Source organism: the organism of the source record quoted next, unplaced genomic scaffold (assembly GCF_019419815.1).
Source record: "Pyrus x bretschneideri cultivar Hongxiangsu unplaced genomic scaffold, Pyrus_bretschneideri_v1 Contig84, whole genome shotgun sequence".
Classification (NCBI taxonomy): Eukaryota; Viridiplantae; Streptophyta; class Magnoliopsida; order Rosales; family Rosaceae; genus Pyrus; species Pyrus x bretschneideri.
The window spans coordinates 956,587-966,438 of NW_025999825.1; the positions used below are offsets into that span (position 1 = coordinate 956,587).

General features: G+C 37.4%; 1 pseudogene; it reads left to right on the plus strand.

Annotated features, from left to right (window-relative positions):
• Positions 1 to 605: 605 nt before the first annotated feature.
• LOC125473380 lies at positions 606 to 716 on the plus strand (annotated as a pseudogene).
• Positions 717 to 9,852: the final 9,136 nt, after the last annotated feature.

Below are 9,852 nucleotides of genomic sequence, written 5' to 3' on the forward strand. Positions count from 1 at the left end.
CCATCTTGGTTAGAGCTGCTGAATGTTGTTGGAGAGTGCTATTGGTGGAATGTTGGAATTGCAAGGTGTTTTGGGCTAACAATTTAACCGTGTCCTCAAGGGTAGTGGTAGGTTTTGGTTGGAAATTTTGGAATTGATTGTTGTTCTTCCATGAAAGGTTGGGATGATCTCTCCAACTTGAGTTATATGTATTGGAATACACATCATTCCTTGGCCTTTGATTGTAAGAATTCATGAGGTTCACTTGTTCTTGAACATACTCGGGGTAAGCCTCCCTAGATGGACATTGGTGAGTAGGATGGCTTGGTATGTTGCAAATGGCACACACTTCATTAGCTTTTGGCACCATGTTGAGCACGGATTCAAGCTTCCTTTCTAGGTTAGCTACCTGCAACAAAAGCTCATGATTAGAACTTGTTTCATAGACTCCAACTTTCTTACCCCTTAAATCTTTGTGTTGAGCATTAGACCCCAACATCTCATAAATGTTATATGACTCTTGAGCATTCTTTTTCTTCAATGCTCCACCTGCTGCATTATCAACAGTTGATTGACAATTTTGGGTTAGTCCATCATAGAAAATTTGCATTTGTAAGTGAAAAGGTAACCCATGGTGTGGGCATTGCAACAAGAGGCCTTTAAAATGCTCCCAACACTCATTGAAAGGTTCTCCATCATCTTGTTTGAAGTTGAAGATTTGTCCCCTTAATGTGGCTGTCTTTTGAGTGGAAAAGAACTTCTCCAAGAACTTCTTAGCCACGGCATCCCATGTGGTGAGGGAACCTGGTGTTAGAGTCATCAACCAACTCTTGGCCTTATCTTTCAAGGTGTAAGGAAACACTCTCATCCTCAAATTTGCTTCACTTACTCCCTGCAAAGGTAAACCACTCACAACATTGTAAAACTCTTTAATATGAGCTAAAGGGTCTTCATTAGGTAAGCCATAAAATGAGGGAAACATATGGAAATGTGAAGATTTGAGATCATAGTTTCTAGCTTCTGTGGGCAGCAAGATGCATGAAGGTGAATTTGGTATGATTGGTTGAGCAAAGTCCTCCAAAGCTCGAAGTTCATCTTGGTTGCCCGCCATCTCTTCCTCTCTTTCCTAATTAAATTGCTCAGATCCTTTACTTGTTGAACTAGGTGAATTCCTTTCCTCTTTCTCACGGATAAAGGATGAACTTGATGGCACAAAGTTGTCCAAAGTGTGGCCCTTTAACCTTTCAATTCTTTGGCCTAACTCAACAAGTCTATTTGACATATACTACCTGAAACAAAGTAACACAAGTTTGAATGAAAATCAAGAATCTACCTACAATGAAAAGAACAAAGTTTAAATAACAAACAACAATGAAAAGCACAAAGTTTAAATAGCAAACAAGCAATTACAAGGGACTGAAATCAGTCCCCGGCAACGGCGCCATTTTTGTTGAGATATAAATCCTTCCTAATGCTAGAACATATTTAGTACAATGGCACAAGCAAGGGTGTCGAGTCCACAGGGACTAATTGGACCTATGCAATTACTTGTTTTGCAAGAATTCTACGAAATGAATCAAACTAATCAACTTAGGCAGATTAAGAAATGAATCAAACTAATCAAAATAGGCAGATTTGTTGTTGTAACTTGAAAGTATAAGAAAATGAAGTAAACACAAATAAATGAATCAACAATTAATACAATGAGATGGTTCCAATGGAAATGAAGCTAGGGATTCGGTTTCACCATTGCTCAACTAAGTCCATGTTTGTTAAGTTAGTTTGTACTCATTCATCTACCTATTTCTTGAGTTTGTTTCACTTGGATATGATCAACCATATGATGTGTGGATTTGATCAAATGTCTCTAATCATGAACCTAATTGTGATGTGCAACTTTGGTTCATAATCAAGAGTATGTAATGCACAAGAAACTTTCATAAAACCAAAGGGAATAACTCGGCAGGATGTTTGCTAAACATTCCCTTCATTCATTCACATATCTACCAAGATTATGCATGATGTGTGTTTTAATCTTGGCTACACAACTTTGTGATTAATTCAAATGATGATCAAACATTAAAATCAACACACTAAGTCACCATTAAATCAGAGAATGAAACAAGAAATAGATGGACAAACTGAGCATTCTAACTTAATTACATGGCAAACTTTGCAAGGTTACATCGAATCCCTAGAGGAAGATTAGTTACACTTCATGTTTACAAAGGTTTGACATAAAAATAAATAACATGAGTGAACATAGAATTAAGAAGAAGAAACCCTTGAAGCAAAACTGATGTTGAATTCCTTGAAGAGTGGCCTTCGGACTTGATTCTCCAAGTGTGATGCATATGAACTAAATTGGTTATGGTTGAATGGTTTCTGCCCTTGGGACAGAAATGGACAGAAAATGAAGTGAAATGGGAGAGGTTATGCGTGTGTAATGGACTGAATGAAGAAGAAAAATGCGGAACCCATTGTTGTGTGAAGTGAGCCTTGTTTTATAGAAAGGAATGTGGCTCCAACATTCAGATTGGATCTCAATCTGCACAAGTGAGATGGAATAGCATCAAATGAGCTGGAATTGATGGGTTTCTGAGGTAGTGGACGCATGGCCTGGACAAGATCTGCAAGTATGTGTTAATATATTCAAAGAAGCATGTGCCCTTGCTGCAACAAGTGAGTGGAACCTGCAAAGGTGAATTGGACCACCAGAAATTGTTTGTACAAATCTGGAAAGGGGAATAAAGCACACGGCATGGAATGATGGAATGAGTGATTTTCTGGAATAATGGGTGAATAACAAAAGGGAAATGTGCAAGCATGTGGATTTCTGCAAAGATGAAACATGAGAAAGGTAATGGAATGCACGGAATGGATGTGAGCATGCATGTGAATGCATGTTTTGATATTAGAAGTGCATAATCTGACTTGGAATCACATGGCAGTGCACGGCTAGGTTGTGATCATGGTGAAAATGTGGCTGAGTGGATTAAGTAATGGAAGTGGATGTTTTTGGTGCAAAAGGGAAATGTGCAAACATGGGGTTTGCACGGCACAAAGTGTGTGGAATCTGATTTGGTGCTAGAAGTGCATAAAATGATGGGATGACATGGGAATGCACGGCCAAAGTTGTGAACTTGCATGTGAATGCATGTTTTGATGTTGGAACCACATAGCTGACTTCAATGTTTTTGCTTTGTTTAGAATCACCCAATATGGCCGAATTGTATCTTTTAACACTTCACATCTTTTCTGGAATGTTTTTACTTCATTTGCCTTCCCATTGATCCAATTTTCACACTTGGCTGCACACTAACACCAAATAATGTAAAATGCAACTAGTTTAATCCAAAACAATCACAAAGACACCAAATAAGAAAGATATAAATGCATGCAAAATGTGACTTATCACCAATTGAGAATGATTTCCCACATATCATGTTGTCATGGAAAGCTTTGGTCTTTTGCTTGTAAATGCTTGCATTATCGTACGCCTCGTGCCTTATCTCATCAAGCTCATTTAATTGCAATCTCCTTTGACTTCCCGCTTCGTCGAGGTTCATGTTAAACTTCTTGACGGCCCAAAGTGCTTTGTGCTCCAATTCAACGGGAAGATGGCACGCCTTGCCATAGACAAGTCGAAAGGGGGACATCCCAATGGGGGTTTTGTACGCCGTACGATACGCCCAAAGTGCATCATCTAACCGTAAGCTCCAATCCTTCCTTGTTGGCCCAACGGTCTTCTTAAGTATTTGCTTGATCTCTCGGTTGGAAACCTCGGCTTGGCCATTTGTTTGAGGATGGTAAGGTGTAGAAACCTTATGGGTGACATGGTATTTCCTCAATAACGCTTCAATGGGCCGATTGCAAAAGTGTGACCCTCCATCACTAATGATCACTCGTGGCATGCCAAACCTTGCAAAAATGTTAGTTCTAATAAAATCTGCAACCACTTTAGAATCATTAGTCCGGGTGGCTTTTGTTTCCACCCACTTCGACACATAATCAACCGCAAGAAAATATACGTAAAACCATATGATGATGGAAAGGGACCCATAAAGTCAATACCCCAAACATCAAAAATTTCAACATTTAGGATAGAAACCTGCGGCATTTGATCCCTTGCACTAATACCACCTATTCTTTGGCATTTATCACATGTTAAGCAAAACGTTCTAGCATCCTTAAAAACACTAGGCCAATAAAATCCACATTGTAACACTTTGAGGGCCGTGCGTTGTGTGCCAAAGTGCCCTCCACATGCATATGTATGACAAAAACTCAAAATTGAATGACATTCAGAATCATGCACACAACGACGTATAATCTGATCGGGACAAAATTTCCATAAGTACGGATCATCCCACACATAAAACCGTGCATCATGCCTAAGTTTATCACGTTGGTGTTTAGTGAACTCACTTGGAATTCGTTTTGACACCAAAAAATTAACAATATCGGCATACCAAGGTGCACTAACCTTAATGGACAACAATTGTTCATCGGGGAATATCTCGGCAATGGGTAGGGCCTCTTCATTGTGCACCATTCGGCTTAGGTGATCAGCCACCACGTTTTCACTTCCCTTCTTGTCCCGAATCTCTATGTCGAACTCTTGAAGTAGCAACATCCATCGAATTAGCCGTGGCTTGGCCTCCTTTTTAGTGAGCAAGTACTACAGAGCTGCATGATCAGTGAAAACAATTACTTTAGTACCAATTAGATATGATCGAAATTTATCTAAAGCAAAGACAACGGCAAGAAGTTCTTTTTCCGTAGTGGAGTAGTTTAACTGGGCATCGTTCAACGTCCGTGAGGCATAGTAGATGACATGCGGCCTCTTGTCCTTTCTTTGTCCCAAAACAGCCCCTAAAGCATAATCGGACGCATCACATGATAGGAGCATATTCATGCGACTTAAATGGCTTGTTCTCGTACATTTACGTTATGTTTCTTTAGTTATTTTAGTCCTTTATGCTTCTTTTGTGTGTTTTCAGGTTCTAAGGGCAAAGTATGCAAAAGGGTACATTTTGGTGCATTTTGGAGTAGTTTGGGCGTTAAATGGATTGCATATACTTGAAGCCAAGTAGATGGACGAAATTGAAGACCAAAGGAGGCCCTTTGTACCAGAAATTCACACCAACACATCCCATTTCAGATTGCATTCCAATCATTCCAGCCAAGCCACATGCACTCCCTTTAATTTATTCAACCTAGCTGTCAAAGCACATGGACATTCACCCTAATCATTCACATACACAATCTGCCATCATTCACACATTCATTCCACATGCATTCCCTTCATATAAATCAGCCACATGCACCCATAATCATTCAACCAACTTTGCACATGCATTCATCATCATAACCTAGCTGTCATTCCACTTTAATCCACATGCATTCCCTTCACAAATCAGCCACATGCATCTCCCATCTGAAGGAAGATTTGTGAAAAACATGTTCATTTAAGCAACATCAATAGCATGCAATTAACAATTAAAGGCGGAATCATGCTTGTATGCACTTAAAACAAAACATTTACCCATGAAATTCAAAGCCTAGTAGATAGGTGAACCAAGACTCAACTCAAAACAAAGTGAGTTGAGAAATCAATACCTTTGTAGATTCCTCTTTGCATAAGCAAAGGCTAATCACCCAAAGAGAGAGCCTTCATTCCTTGCATCTTAGATCCATGGATTTGGATGGATGAAAAAGTTTCTCCAAAGTTCCCAAAATTGAGAACCTCTAATGATTCATCACCAAGGCATAATGAAGAAGAAATGAGTGACCTTGGAGGAGTTTGATTGCTAGATGATCCCTCCAAGGTGGCCTAAATTTTAGAGAGAAAGGAGAGCTTGTGTTCTCATCCTTTCCCCAAAAATTACCATATCTAAATTTTAGGCTATAAAGTCCTTTATATAGTCCCTTCAAATAAGTGACCTAATGGACCAAAAGCCCTATTCTTCTAACATGGCAAGCCTATAGGGTTTATTGGGCTTTCAAGCCCTTTGTTTATTCAAGTTGTCATACAACTTGAGTTAATGGGCTTGACATTCAAATCTCATTGGGCCTTGCGGCCCAAAACTAACCCGAGGTCTTTAACGAACTTATTCATTTGATTAATTAACATATTAATTAATCCTAGCCTTAGATAAATAATTAAACCATTTAATTATTCTTACTCATCTCCGTTGTTTCTTCAAACTCTACCTTACTCGGTGAACGATCCATTAGGTTCCTTTTAGCGAGGCAGTGGGCGATTAAAACTCTTTCTAATAGATTGTGAATTGAAACTTACTTTCAATTCTCCCGTTAGTGATAATACACTTTTAGGGCTTCCACAAACCATGGTTGACGCCTAGCAGCATGTCATGGTTACCCAAGCTAATCAGAAGAGGTGGAGAACCTATTCAGTTTTAGGATTACAAATGCAATACGGTCTTTCTCTAATACAATACTCTTGACCACATTGTTTGGTTTGATAGTTTATTCATGTCTACTATCCAATGTGAGTCTTGTGCTTATATGATTACCTTGAATGTGATTTGGAACACATTCCTAAATCTCATTCATACTTTGGCCAAAGATTCTTAATCATATCATAGAGTATTCTCCCTCAAACAGTTTGAAGGTTAGAGATCCCTTGTTGTGCATTCACTTGCCTCCATGGCTAAGTGGCTTAACCCCAACGATGCCATGGACACCCTCCGATGGAGTGACTTTGACATAATCAAAGATTAAGGACCTAACCACAAGACAACTGTGATGCCTCAGGTCAAAAGACTAATTTGCATTATCCCAACCATGAGTTCTCATGTGACATGAATATGTGAACTCTTCGTTGATCGTGTTCAGTGAACTCATTCTCTATTGAGCACCTACGTACTTGTCTTGATGTCACACACACCAATGACTCGAGACTAGTCACTCTCCCTGAGAGAAGACATAGCACGTACTGATCTTAACGGACTGTCAATGCCCAATTGACAATCCTATGATCAGGAACGTTTAGGATGTGTCAACGAAAGAATGGTCTCATGAATCTAACTTCTTTAGATCGCATTCTTCCAATCACATATTCCTTGGACTTATCGTTTAAGCATATAACATTTATATGAGACGGCTCAAACAATAATCTTTACCCTTTACATTTAAACTACATTAGTTTGAAATGTCCGTAAAGTATCATCATATGATTGGTTTTAGGGCACATTTCCAACAATCTCCCACTTGCACTAGAGCCAATCAGCTTGTTCATCAGTGATGATACCTCTTCTGTAATTCATTTCATAAATGGCTGAGTAGTAGGCCTAAACAATGGATATCTATATGTTATCCATAGAAGCAACCTTGAGAATAACGACGTCACCATTATACATGATTCTCAATCATGTGGTTCAGTCTCTCATTTGAGTTCGGACCTTGATGAGACCTTGATTCCCTGGCTTGAGCTATCGCCCCATTAGTGTCATGCACTTTCTGGTTGGAACCGAATGGAGAGTTCATGAATGAACTTTCCCATCCAAACAACAATGTTGTAAGCTTCTATATGGCAATATATTTTGCATGCATGATGGAACACATTAAAGTCATTTACTTTTAACGTTTCCACCCAAATATCTCTTTAGTCATAATAAAGAGATATCTCATTATCACTTCATTCATAATGAAGAGATATTCTATGATGGATTAGATTCATAATCTAATACATTTACGCTTCCATTATGTTACTCTAATTCTTCCTCATTCTTGAGGAATCCATCCTTAGTATTTCTTAAATACCTAAGGATTCACTTGACAGTTGCCATGGTTCTGATCCTGGGCTTGCACTGATATCATCTTGTACCGTTCTAGGTACAACTTATATCAATGTTTTCATACAATATGTAATACATAAATCACCTTTCTACGTATGCATAAAGGATTCTATTTACGCATTATTTCTTTGGGAGTCAAAGGGTACATTCCCTTTGAGAAGAACAACTTCCTAGTCTTATTAGAATTGTCATTCTAATTGAAGTTTATCATCATATGAGAAACTTCCTAGCATCTCTTTGTCTATTTTAGGGATTGATATAATCCAATTATATCTTGAAATCTATCATTATAGATTTCCATCCCATGTATATAGACTATGTCTCCCATATACATTCTATCATTATAGAATGTTTAAAGTCATAACTTTAACGATAAAGAATTCCTTTTATTTTCAAAATTAATATATATCATGTATATATATTCTAATTTAGGAATATGATCAACTCCCACTAATCTTTTGTAAACCTAGTAAACAAAAGATTCATTTACATCTTTATGAGAAATCAAACAATTGATCTTTTCTCATAAGACGCTTATAGCTCCCACTAGCTTGCTAAGATCCATGATGGATGGATCTCTACAACTAATCATGTCTTAGAAGTATATATCATATATATATGGGTAATTGATAATGTCCAACGAACTAAATCTTATTTATGTTCATTCTTCTCCTAATGGAGAAATTCATTATCTTATGATGCTACTTTCCTTGATATTTTTCAAGGAAATTAATCTAAAGTGTTACTTTTTTCCTTGGATCAAATCTAAGGAGGTAAATACTTTAGACGTCTTACTCATCTACTTACATTTCTTGAATTCTTTGAAACCTTTTGCAAAGTATTCGGACTTGTGTTTATTCAAAATAAACTATAGTCCAACCGAGAGTGATCTTCGGTGAATGTCATACAACATGAGTAGTATTATGTTGTGGACAAGTGCCACTAACATCTAAGTGAATCAACCACAACATCTTTGTGATTCTTTCTTCTTTTCAAAAGAATAAAGATTCGAACATTTCGCCTCTATACAATTTTAACAAGAAGGTATTGGATCCGGATCTAACAATCCAAAGCATCCATCTATGACCAACTCGTAACTTATGTTTTAGAGGTATCACAACTCAGTTGGGATTAGTCACTCCCTTGCAACCTTTTGGGTTTTAAGCATCATCGTATTCTAAACAGTTAAACTACCACATCATCTCTACTATAGAGACAACCAATTAAATTACAATAATCTAATTATTGATTAATAAAGAACAATGTTTTGTCAAACAAAACATTCATCCATCTCTACTATAGTGACGGATTTAAGTTCCTTAAAATTGGAATGTAAAGACAATCTTTAGTATTTTCCAATTTCTTTGGTAGTTCATATGAGGAAGTAAGTACAATCCGCTTTCGCAGAGATCTATATTTTATTCACTTTCCGAATGTGAAGTACTTTCTCTTCTCTCATTAATCTTCTACTTTTTATTAGCACACTTTTACAACAATTGTAAAACATAGTTACTAATACGGAATCAAGCATTCAAGTAGAAGAACCAACTGTTTTGAACTATTTCAAGAACATATTACAACACCTTCGAAAGGTGTGTTCTTGACACTTGCAAGACATTTCTTGCAAATACCCCTTCCAATGTCCATCATTTCATAAAGAAAGTTTGTTCCCTTGGAGTTATTTTGCCTTCTTCATTTGACTTCCCTTTTGATTGCAATAGTCATGGTCCCTAAACTCCCACTATCTCTCTTGAAACTCATTTCAAATGTGTTATACACATCAAACGATTTGGAGAGAGTGCGGTTATTGTTCACTATATAGTTTACAATAAACTTAGTGAACCATTAGGATAGGGACACAAAGGTGAAGTCCTTGCCTAGTTTCCGTCTCGTTAAGTGTTTTAACACTTCAACACTCAATGATTCAAAATCATCATAAGTCCATATAAATGGACTATTTTTGTCAACCAACCATTATGTTCTAAACATAATAACAAACTTTCAAGAGTTGTTCAAGGCAACTCTCATTTCTTCATACAACAATTTGTAA